General features: G+C 44.6%; 1 protein-coding gene across 1 annotated transcript in view; it reads right to left on the reverse strand.

Moving 5' to 3' along the window:
- The window catches only part of HPN (hepsin), a 639,182-nt gene that overhangs the window by 611,597 nt on the left and 14,558 nt on the right, over positions 1–13,027 (reverse strand). The window lies entirely within an intron of this gene.

Below are 13,027 nucleotides of genomic sequence, written 5' to 3' on the forward strand. Positions count from 1 at the left end.
CCACGTCTGTCAACGAGACTGTTTCTTCTTACACCAATACTCTATCCTCTGCCTTAGACACTCTTGCACCTTTGATGACCCGCCCTGTAAGGCGTACAAAACCCCAACCTTGGCTAACTTCTAATATCCACTACCTACGTTCCTGTACCCGCTCCAAACAGGATTATTATATCCAACTGACCAACTCTCTTGGCTCTAATCCTCGACTTCTCTTCACCACATTGAACTCTCTCCTCAAGGTGCCCCTCCCCCAACTCCCCCTTCATTATCTCCTCAGACCCTTGCTGAATTCTTTCACAACAAGGTTCAAAAGATAAACCTTGCTTTCTCTACCTCACCACCTCTCCCTCCACTAGTCCGTTCCCCTCTCTCTCCTTCCCCTCATTCCCTTTCCTCCTTTCCTGAAGTTACTATTGAGGAAACTACACTTCTCCTTTCTTCCTCAAAATGTACCACCTGTTCCTCTGATCCCATTCCCACCCACCTTCTTAATGCCATCTCTCCTGCTCTTATTCCTTTTATCTGTCACATTCTCAACCTCTCACTTTCCACTGCGACTGTCCCTGCTGCCTTTAAACATGCTGTGGTCACACCTCTCCTTAAGAAGCCTTCACTCGACCCTACTTGTCCCTCTAATTACCGACCCATCTCCCTCCTTCCTTTTCTCTCCAAATTACTTGAGCGTGCTGTTCACCACCGCTGCCTTGATTTTCTCTCCTCACATGCTATTCTTGACCACTACAATCTGGTTTTCGCCCTCTCCACTCAACCGAAACTGCGCTTACTAAAGTCTCCAATGACCTATTACTGGCTAAATCCAGAGGTCAATATTCCATCCTCATTCTTCTTGATCTTTCCGCTGCTTTTGACACTGTCGATCACAGCATACTTCTCGATACCCTGTCCTCACTTGGATTCCAGGGCTCTGTCCTTTCCTGGTTCTCTTCCTACCTCTCCCTCCGCACCTTTAGTGTTCACTCTGGTGGATTCTCTTCTACTTCTATCCCTCTGCCTGTCGGTGTACCTCAGGGTTCTGTTCTTGGTCCCCTCCTCTTTTCTATCTACACTTCTTCCTTTGGTTCATTAATCTCATCACATGGCTTTTCCTACCATCTCTATGCTGATGACTCCCAAATCTACCTTTCTACCCCTGATATCTCACCTTGCATCCAAACCAAAGTTTCAGCGTGCTTGTCTGACATTGCTGTCTGGATGTCTCAACGCCACCTGAAATTAAATATGACCAAAACCGAGCTTCTCATTTTCCCCCCCAACCCACCTCCCCGCTCCCCCTTTTTTCTATTTCTGTTGATGGCTCTCTCATTCTCCCTGTCTCCTCAGCTCGAAACCTTGGGGTCATCTTTGACTCTTCTCTCTCCTTCTCTGCTCATATCCAGCAGATTGCCAAGACCTGTCGTTTCTTTCTTTACAACATTCGTAAAATCCGCCCCTTTCTTTCCGAGCACTCTACCAAAACCCTCATCCACACCCTTGTCACCTCTCGTTTAGACTACTGCAATCTGCTTCTTGCTGGCCTCCCACTTAGTCACCTCTCCCTCCTCCAGTCAGTTGAAAACTCTGCTGCCCGTCTCATCTTCCGCCAGGGTCGCTTTACTCATACTACCCCTCTCCTCAAGACCCTTCACTGGCTCCCTATCCGTTTTCGCATCCTGTTCAAACTTCTTCTACTAACCTATAAATGTACTCACTCTGCTGCTCCCCAGTATCTCTCCACACTCGTCCTTCCCTACACCCCTTCCAGTGCACTCCGCTCCATGGATAAATCCTTCTTATCTGTTCCCTTCTCCCATCCTTGGCCACCTTTAAATCTAGACTGAAAGCCCACCTCTTTAACATTGCTTTTGACTCGTAACCACTTGTTACCACTCACCTCCACCTACCCTCCTCTCTTCCTTCCCGTTCACATTAATTGATTTGATTTGCTTACTTTATTTATTTTTTGTCTATTAGATTGTAAGCTCTTTGAGCAGGGACTGTCTTTCTTCTATGTTTGTGCAGCGCTGCGTATGCCTTGTAGTGCTATAGAAATTGCTAAATAGTAGTAGTAATAGCAGATGGAGCTAGACATCCATACAGCCACTATGGTTTTTCCAGTGTTCTCTATCTCCACCTGCTGGTAGGCGGACATAACCCATCAGTTCATGGATTCATCTGCTGCTGATGACAAAGAAGATGTATTTTGCTTTCTGTTAATATATTTCGAACATGCTCATGCTTTTCTAATTGTTATGTAACACACATTGAACCCTGAGTTCTACTCAGGTTTAATGTGGGATATAAATGTCATAAATAAATAAATAATGGTGAGCCAGTTCATGTACTGTATTAGATTGTAAACTCTTTGAGCAGGGACTGTCTTTCTTCTATGTTTGTGCAGCGCTGCGTATGCCTTGTAGCGCTATAGAAATGCTAAATAGTAGTAGTAGTAGTAGTAGTAGATTTTCAGAAGGTTTTTGACAAAATTCCTCATGAGAGACTTCTGAGAAAATTAAAAAGTCATGGGATGAGAGGCAATCTCCTTCTATGGATTAGGAATTGGTTATTGGACAGAAAACAGAGGGTAGGGTTAAATGGCCATTATTCTCAAAGGAGGAAGGTGAATAGTGGAGTGCCGCTTGAAACTTGATCAGAACTGGGATGGTACAATTTAACATTTATATATAATCTGATCTGGTAATCAGGAAGAGTGAGGTAATGAAATTGCAGATGACATAAAACTATTCAAAGTTGTCAAAACACATGCAGATTGTGAAAAACTGCAGGAAAACCTTAGGAAACTGGAAGACTGGGCATCCAAATGGCAGATGAAATTTAATGCGGACAAATGCATTGTAATGTACATTGGGAATAATAATCCGAATCAAAGTTACCTGATGCTAGGGGTCACCTTAGTAAATGTCACTATAGACAATACACTGAAATCTTATGCCCAGTGTAAGGAGGCGGCAGCCAAAAAAGCAGACAGGATACTAGGAATTATTAGGAAAGGGATGCAAAATAAGCCCAAGATTATTATAATGCATTAGTTCAATTCTGAAAAGATATTATGGAATTAGAAAAGATTCAAAGAAGAGTGACCAAAATGATAAAAGGAATGGAACTCCCCCCATATGAGGAAAGGCTAAAGAAGTTAGGGCTCTTCACCTTTGAAAAGAGATGGCTAAGGGGGAATATGATTGAGGGCTACAAAATCCTGAGTGGTGTAGAACAGGTAAAAGTGAATCGATTTTTCACTTAAAAAAAAAAACATTACAAAGACCAGGGGACACTCAATGAAATTACATGACAATACTTTTTAAAAAATAGGAAATATTTTTTCACTCAAAGAATAGTTAAGCTCTGGAACTCATTGGCAGAGGATGTGCTAACAGCAGTTATCAAATCTGGGTTTAAAAAATGTTTGGACAATTTCCTGCAGGAAACTTTCACAGTCTGTTATTGAGATGGACATGGGGAAGTCATTGCTTGCCCCGGGATTGGTAGCATGGAATGTTACTACTAATTGGGTTTATGCCAGGTACTTGTGACCTGGATTGGCCACTATTGGAAGCAGATTGCGCTTGATGGACCATTGGTCTTACCCAGTATGGTTATTCTTATGTTCTTATTCTAAAAACACATTTTGTTTTCCTGTTTGACCTTTTTAAAAGAAATTGCCAGTAAAGTGCCAGTTTTTTGTCCTTTGGTTATGAACAAGAATGGGAAAAGTAAATTTCCAGCAAGGTAGGGCCTTGAGAATACATCTCCTTCAGCCCATAGCAACCTGGGGACAGAAGTGGAGCTTTAGTGCCTTCCTTAGCCAGTTAGCAGTATGAATATAGCCACTAACTTGTTATGTCCCGGCTCCTCCCAGGTTCCACTCAAGCTTCACCCATGGACCATCCCGCCACTATCCAGACAGTGCAGGGGCAATCTGTGGTTGATATTCAGTAGCACTGCCGAATCTCAGCAGATAGCCCCACAGAAAACTATTTATATAGCCAGGAGCCTCTCCTTGCCTTTAAATCACTTTGAATATGGGCTGGAAAGTGTTTTACAGCAGATTAGAAGAACATGGTGTAACAGCTCAAAGACATGGAATTTTATTTCCTGCCTGGAGAGTCATCAATACAATTTATAAGAACAAAAAATGACCCCTTAAGAGATAACAGTAAGAAGAAACAAATGAGAAACACAGATTGTTCCCTGCTTATAAAATAAATTACTCATTACTGTTTTGACATCAATATGAGGATCAATGCTGATACTAACAAGAGGAAATCATTATTTTATCACTATTTGCCTAAAACAGCCTTTCAGGTTAATCAAGCGGAGGGTGCTACTGATATGAATCATTAACAAAAATTTTAGAAACTTCTCAAGGCCAATTTACAGGGTGTTCTATTCTGCTTATAACCCTGATGACTGAGTCTGGTAAAATTCTTATTTTTGAAATCTTACTTTTAAAAAAGGGTTATCATTTCTGCAGAGGAAGTTGCAGATTTTTCCTGATGTGGTTCATGCCACTCAATCGTAGAAAATTCTTCCTCCTTTTGAAATCCAGAGTGCTTGCTATTGGGGCAACTTTCTTTTTAAAGTTCCCATGCAAGTGCTTGGTGAAATCTTCTGATGAGAATGATGTTTTCTTTGATCTGAGTCAGTAACTTTTTTGTTAAAGAATCTAAATTAAATTGTATGATTGTCTGGCCTTACTCTTGCTTGGTTTACTTCCTTTTTGACTAATCGTGTTTATTCTGGGTCAAATCAGGGTACTTGTACTGTTGATATCCCTGTTCTTTTTGGGGTTCTCCGGGGCTCTGTTCTATCTCCTTTGTTATTTAATATATCTTTCAGTCCTTTGGCTTTACAGGATCTTAACATTCAGTTCTTCATTTAAGTAGATGATATTCTGATCGTATATCTCACTTCTCCACTTTCTCCTAATTTGACTCCTCTTCAAGATGCACTAGTTGCTCTCTTACAGTGGGTGGATGATCATAAACTAGTTATGAATCCTTTTAAAACAACTGCATGTTGGGTAACTGGTTCTCTAACTCCCCCTACTACTCTGTTTTCATTATGGAGGTCTATCAGTTACTCCAGTTTCTTTTTTCCACTATCTCGGGGTTATCATTGATTCAAAGCTTTTCTTTGACAAAACACATTTCTCAAGTGGTAAAAAAAAAAGGATTTTTCTGGTTACGTCAGATTTGTTCTGTTAGATGTTACTTGGATTTTGCTTCTGTTCACACTCCTCTTCAAGCGTTTGTTTTATCATGAATTCAATTATGGTGTTCACAAAAACTTCAAAATACAGCCACTAGAATGCTTCTTAGGGCTAGATGTGTTGATTCAGTCACTCCTCTTTAAACTACATTGGTTGCCATTGCTTGTTTGTAATAAATTTAAAATTCTTCTTTTGACTCAAAGTTCTTCATGCTGGAGAGCCATCCTACTTGTCAAATGTTGTTATCCCATATACACCCTCTCATAATCTTTGATCACTAGACTCTTAATTGTCTTACTTTGCCTTCACCCAGATATGCTTATTTGGAATCAACCAGATCATCTGCTTTATTCTTTTTGTCACCATAACAATGGAACGATCTCCCCGTGGATATTCAAAATGAACTATCTTTAACCAATTTTAAATTAAACTAAAACCACATTTTTTTTTCAATTGGCTTTGTAGAGCAGGGGTTCCCAAACCTGGTCTTGGAGGCACCCTAGCCAGTCAGGTTTTACATAAATTCGTAAGTGTTGCCATACTGCAACAGACCGAAGGTCCATCAAGCCCAGCATCCTATTTCCAACAGTGGCCAATCCAGCTTACAAGTACCTAGCAAGATCCCAAAACAGAACATTTTATGCTGTTTATCCTAGAAACAGGCAGTGGATATTTCCTAAGTCAATCTTAATAATAGCTTACAGACTTTTCTTTTAGGAAGCTATCCAAAAATTTTTTAAACCCTGCTATGCTAACTGCTTTTACCACATTCTCTGGCAACGAATTCCTGAGTTTAATCACTCATTGAGCGAATAAATATCCACAATGAATATTCATGAGAGGTTTGTATGCAGTGGAGACAGTGCATGCAAAGCTTTCTCATGAATATTCATTGTGAATATCCTGAAAACCTGACTGGATGGGGTGCCTCCAGGACCAGGTTTGGGAACCACTACTGTAGAGCTCTCCTGTGGCAGGTTTAGAGTGTTTGTATCTATTTAACTTTGTTTGTTGGAGTAATATATATTTCTCTAGTTTGTATGTAGTTATTCTTTCCTATCTATTATTGACTTTTTTTTAAATAGAAACACAGAAACATGACGGCAGATAAAGGCCATATGACTCATCGAGTCTGCCCATCCTCTGTAACCCCTAATTCTTCCTGTTCCTAAGCGATCCCACATGCTTATCCCATGCCTTTTTAAACTCTGGAACAGTCCTCAACTCCACCACCTCCACCGGGAGGCCATTCCATGCCTCCACCACCCTTTCTGTGAAATGATATTTCCTCAGATTGCTCCTAAGCCTATTCCCTCTCAACTTTGTCTTATGCCCCCTCAGTCCAGAGCTCTCCTTCATTTGAAAAAGGCTCTCTTCCTGTACATAAATGCCCTTGAGATATTTAAATGTTTCTATCATGTCTCCTCTCTCCCTCCTCTCTTCCAGCGTATACATGTTGAGGTTCATAAGCCTGTCCCTATAATTTTTGCATTACTAATTTCTTAGCTGCCCTCTGGACCAACTCCATCCTGTTTATATCTTTCCGTAGGTGAAGTCCAAAGAACTGCACGCAGTACTCCAAATGAGGCCTCACCAGAAACTTATACAACGGAACTATCACCTCCTTTTTCCTGCTGGTCATGCCTCTCTTTATGCACCCAAGCATCCTTCTGGCTTTGGCCGTCGCTTTTTCTACCTGTTTGAAAGCTTTAAGGTCATCAGACACAATCACCCCCAAGTCCCGCTCTTCCTTCACACACTGAAGCACTACACCCCCTATACTGTACCGTTCCCTCGGATTTTTGCGACCCAAGTGCATGACCCTGCATTTTTTGGGATTAAACCTTAGTTGCCAAATATCGGTCCATTCCTCTAGCTTCGCTAGGTCCTTCCTCATGTCATTCACACCCTCCAGGGTGTCCACCCTGTTGCAGAGTTTACTATCATCCGCAAAGAGACAAACCTTACCAGACAGCCCTTCCGCAATATCGCTTACAAAAGACATTAAAAAGAGCCGGCCCTAGGACCAATCCCTGCGGTACTCCACGGATGACCTCCTTTTCTTCAGAGCAAGCTCCATTTACCACCACCCTCTGTCTCCTACCATTCAACCAATTTTTTACCCAATCCATTACTCTAGGTCCCCCTGTGCGGAACCGTGTCAAAGGCTTTACTGAAATCCAAGTATACCACATCAAGCGCCACTCCCACATCCAACTGTTTGGTCACCCAGTCAAAGAAGACAGTCAGATTCGTCTGACATGACCTACCACTAGTGAAGCCATGCTGCCTCGGGTCCCGCATTCCATGTAGTTCAAGAAGTGTCACAATCCTCCTCTTTAGAAGCGTTTCCATTAGCTTAGTCACCACCGAGGTCAGACTGACAGGTCTGTAATTCCCTACCTCCTCCTTACTTCCACTCTTGTGCAAAGGAACCACATCCGCCCTTCTCCAGTCCACCGGGACCACTCCAGTTTCTGAGGAAGCATTGAAGAGGCCCATCAGAGGAGCCAACAGAACTTCTCAAAGTTCCTTAAGCACCCTCGGGTGTATCCCATCAGGCCCCATCACTCTGTCTACTTTTAGTTTGGCAAGCCCCTCACGAACACAGTCCTCCGTAAACGGGTCTTGGTCTATCATACATCCATCCTCTTTAACCTTTGCTTTCTGCAGCCCTACCCCTGGTTTTTCATTCATGAACACAGAGTTAAAATAATCGTTAAGCAGTTCAGCTTTATCCTTATCATCTTCCACATATTTCTCTCCCTCAGCTTTGAGCCTCACAATGCTATTATGGCACTTCCACTTGTCACTTACATATCTGAAAAATGTATTGTCCCCCAATTTTACCGTATTGGCTATCTTTTCCTCCATTTGCCGCTTCACTTTCCTGATAGCTTTTCCAGCTTCTCTTCGCTTATTTAGGTATTCTCTCCTGTCTTCATCTTTCTGAGTCTTCTAGTCTCCTTTCCCTTATCTTTTCAGCTACTACATTCGAGTACCAGAGAGGCCTTCTTTTCCTCTTACTTTTATTTACTTTTCTAACATAAAGGTTAGTCGCCTTTAATATAGCTCCTTTCAGTCTTGTCCATTGCTGTTCTACATCTTTCAGCTGTTCCCATCCCGCTACCTGTTCCTTGAGAAATTCCCCCATCTCGGCAAAGTTAGTTCCTTTGAAATCTAGGACCTTCAATCTATTTTAATATTGAACCATACCATACGATGATCACTAGATGCCAAATAGTCCACCACCTTGACGTCAGAAACATACTCTCCGTTCGTAAGCACCAGGTCCAGAGCAGCTCCATCCCGCGTCGGTTCCGTCACCCACTGCCGGAACAATTCTTCCTGTAGGGAATCTAAGATCTCTTTGCTTCTAGACGACCCCGCAGCCGGGACACCCCAATCAACATCCGGCATATTGATTTTTTACTCTATTTTATTTTATTGTATTTTGTTTTTATTGTACCATTGTAAACCGCTTTGATCTTGAAGTAATAGCAGTATATCAAGCTTGAATAAACATAAACATATGTTTTTTTTCCAAGTGTCACCTAGATGGGAAATAGTTAAATACCGTATTTTTCGAACTATAAGACGCACCGAACCATAAGACGCACCTAGGTTTTAGAGGAGGGAAATAGAAAAAAAAAATTTGCCTTTTTCCCTTCTCTAAAACCTAGGTGCTCCGGTGCGTCTTGTCCGAATCCCTCCCTCCGAGTTCGGGATTGCCCTCCCCCCGGCCCTGTCACCACTTCTCCCTACTCTACTACTACTACTACTACTTAGCATTTCTATAGCGCTGCCAGGGTTACGCAGCGCTGTACAAGTTTAAACATGGAGAAGGACAGTCCCTGCTCAAGAGAGCTTACAATCTAAAGGTAAAAACTATGTAGTCAGTGTAGGTATCAGGAATGGGAAGGTGGTTAGGCACCAAAAGCAAGGGAGAAGAGATGGGCCTTGAATAAGGACTTGAAAATGGGCAGGGAGGGCGCATGGCGTATGGGCTCAGGAAGTCTGTTCCAGGCATAAGGTGATGCGAGGCAGAAGGGGCGGAGTCTGGAGTTAGCGGTGGTGGAGAAGGGTACAGAAAGGAGTGATTTGTCCTGAGAGCGGAGGTTACGGGTGGGAACATATGGGGAGAGGAGGGTAGAGAGGTAATGGGGAGCTGCAGATTGAGTGCACTTGAAGGTCAATAGGACGAAGCTTGAACTGTATATGGTAGCGGATCGGGAGCCAGTGAAGCGACTTGAGGAGAGGGGTGATATGAGAGTATCGGTTCACGCGGTAGATAAGACGTGCGGCGGAATTTTGGACAGATTGAAGGGGGGATAGGTGGCTAAGCGGGAGGCCAGCGAGGAGAAGGTTGCAATAGTCAAAACGAGAGGTAACGAGCGAGTGGACGAGGGTTCGGGTGGTCTGTTCAGAGAGGAATGGGCGAATTTTGCTAATATTATAGAGGAAGAAGCGACAGGTCTTAGCTGTCTGCTGGATATGGGCAGAGAAGGAGAGGGAGGAGTCAAAAATGACTCCGAGATTACAGGCTGAAGAGACGGGGAGGATGAGGGCGTTGTCAACAGAGACAGAAAGTGGGGGAAGAGGAGAGGTAAAGCTGGGTATCATCAGCATAGAGATGGTACTGGAAACCATGTGATGAGATCAACGAGCCCAGGGAAGAGGTGTATATCGAGAAAAGAAGCGGTCCAAGGACAGATCCTTGAGGGACCCCAACAGAGAGCGGGACGGGGGTGGAAGAAGAGCCATTAGAAAATACTCTGAAGGTGCGTTGGGAAAGATACGAGGAGAACCAGGAGAGGACGGAGCCCTGGAACCCAAATGAGGACAGTGTGTCAAGAAGTAAATTATGATTGACGGTGTCAAAGGCGGCAGATAGGTCGAGGAGGATGAGGATGGAATAGTGACCTTTGGATTTGGCAAGGAACAGGTCATTGCAGACTTTAGAGAGTGCTGTTTCTGTTGAGTGTAGTAGGCGAAAGCCGGATTGAAGCGGGTCGAGGACGGCCTGAAAGGAGAGGAAGTCAAGGCAGCGGCTGTAGACAGCACGTTCAAGTAATTTGGAGAGGAAGGGTAGAAGAGAGATGGGGCGGTAGTTGGAGGGACAGGTGGGGTCAAGTGATGGTTTTTTGAGAAGTGGTGTGACTACAGCGTGCTTGAAGGTGTCAGGGACAGTGGCAGCGGAGAGAGAGAGGTTGAGGATGTGACAGATTGAGGGGTTAACTGTAGGAGAGATGTTGGTAAGCAGATTGGTGGGAATGGGATCAGAGGAAAAGGTGGTGCACTTAGAGGAAGAAAAAAGGCGAGCAGTTTCCTCTTCGGTGATCTCAGGGAAGGAGGAGAAAGAGGTCAGGTTAGGTTGGTTGAGGGAGTGGGTTAAGAAGTCACAGGGAGGAGAAGGCTTGGAAGTGAATTCAAGGTTTATCTTCTGCACTTTATCGCGGAAGTAGTCAGCTAGTGTTTGAGGAGAGAGGGGGGGGGGTGGGAGCGGAGGGTACTTTAAGTAGGGAGTTGAGGGTGGCGAAGAGGCGACGAGGGTTGGAGCCAAGAGAATTGGTTAATTGAGAATAATATTTCTGTTTGGCAAGGAATAGGGAGGACTGGAAGGAGGATAGCATGAATTTGAAATGGGTGAAGTCTGACAGGGTGCGAGATTTCCTCCAGAGTCGTTCAGCAGAGCGGCTGCAGGAGCGAAGGTAACGGATGCAAGGGGTTAACCAGGGCTGAGGATTAATGCGCTTAGTGGGGCGAGAGACAGATGGTGCTAGGGTATCCAGAGCAGTGGAGAGAATTTCATTGTAGGTAGAGACAGCCGTGTCGACAGATTCGGAAGACGAGATGGAAGGGAAGTGAGTGGAGATGTGAGAGGATAGGGTAGGGGGGTCGACAGCTTGGAGATTCCTGAAGGCAGTGGTTATAGTTGGGCGAGGTTGAGGGGGAGGGTGATGAAGAGTGAGGGTGATTAGGTGATGATCTGAAATAGGAAGGACTGAGGTGCAGAAATTGGAAGGTGAGCAGGAAGAGAAGAGAACGAGGTCGAGACAATGGACATCACGGTGAGTAGGGGTGGTAGAGCATAGTCGGAGGTTAAAGGAGGATATCAGAGTGAGGAATTTAGAAGCGTAGAAGTTGGATGGGTTGTCAACGTGAATGTTAAAATCACCAAGAATGAGGGATGGAGATGCGGGATCAAGAAAGACGGTGAGCCAGGCGTCGAAGTCAGTAAGGAATGAAGAGAGGGGCTTATCAGGGGGGCAGTAGATGACTGCAACTCTGAGTGGTAATGGGTAGAATAGCCGGATGGAGTGAGCTTCAAAGGACGAGAAGCAGTGAGACTGAGGTAGGAGGAGGGGTTGGAAACTACAGGAGGGCGAGAGAAGTAGCCCGACGCCTCCACCGCGGCCATCTGGGCGGGGAGTGTGGGAGAAGAGATAACCTCCATGACAAAGGGCCGCGACTGAGGCAGAGTCGTCAGGGGAGAGCCAGGTTTCAGTTAGGGCGAGCAGTTGGAGAGAACGAGAGATGAAGAGATCGAGATTCAAAATGGCCACCGAGAATTGAAGTCTCGGCGGCCATTTTGAATCTCGCTGAGACCGTCAGGCTGCATACAGGAGGACGGAGAGCAGCGCGCTGGGCAGGAAAGAGGGGGCTCTTTCCTGCCCCGACGTCACTAGACCACCAGGGAAGATCGCGTGACGTGAGTAGGGAGAAGTGGTGACAGGGCCGGGGGGAGGGCGATCCCGAACTCGGAGGGAGGGCAGGCGATCCCGAACTCAGAGGGAGGGAGTGAGGGAAATCTCTACCTTCGGACTATAAGATGCACCCCCCATTTTCCTCCCAAATTTCGGGGGAAAAAGTGCGTCTTATAGTCCGAAAAATATGGTAGGTCTATTAGTAATAGGTTCTGTGTTATGCAATATATTTTGCTATTTTTCCTTTGTATCTATTGTTGGAATTATCCTTCTCTCTCTTTATATGGACCGGATTGTTTCCTTTCTTAAATGTTTTGCAAAAATAAAGTCCCACAGATGCATTGAAGCCATGACCTTACTCTGGAGCTGACTAGCTGAGAATTCACAAAACAGCCCCATTAAACAACCACCACCACCAAGAAGACATTTGATTCTGGATCTTGGAAATTTAACTCACTGCCCCTCATACAGACTGATGAGCACATCCTAGCTAGAAGAAAACTATCCTCTAGGAGCAGAGCCAACAGAGAGGTTTCAACAGCCCCTTATTGTAAGGAAAAAATATTTTAAAAATCGGGAAGACCAAGATGGTGTCGGACTGAGATCTATGGCGTTCTCCTTTCCTTAGCCTCTCTACTGCTGCTCTCCAAATCTCCGACAAGGAGGAAAAGAAAGGGTGTGACCAGAACTAACCCCTTGGTTTTCGAGGCAGGCAACGTTGAACGCCTACCGGATCGTTCCTGCTGTCACTTCAGTTTCTAATTCAGCTGAACTGGCAATAGAAGAAGCCTCACTTAACCCCGAGAAAAGAAGCATTCCCTCAGCCTGGAAGTTATCATCTCAGAGAGTTGCAGTAATCAATGCAAGGCCAGAGTAGCCCAACGCCGAGTCTGCTCCTAGAGGGGTCACCCACAGCGCAGTCCTCCCTGAAGGTTGGATTGCGAGTGTGTCTCCTTGGGAACAACTACCTATAACTATCTCCTTTGGGCGATGTGCCAGGACAACTTCTTCCTGTGCAACAAATTAGGTCTAAACCTGCCACTGTAACTATGGATGCACACTGGGACGCTATCCAAGGAGTTCTTTTTCTACT

The sequence above is a fragment of the Microcaecilia unicolor genome, chromosome 8 (assembly GCF_901765095.1).
Source record: "Microcaecilia unicolor chromosome 8, aMicUni1.1, whole genome shotgun sequence".
Lineage (NCBI taxonomy): Eukaryota > Metazoa > Chordata > Amphibia > Gymnophiona > Siphonopidae > Microcaecilia > Microcaecilia unicolor.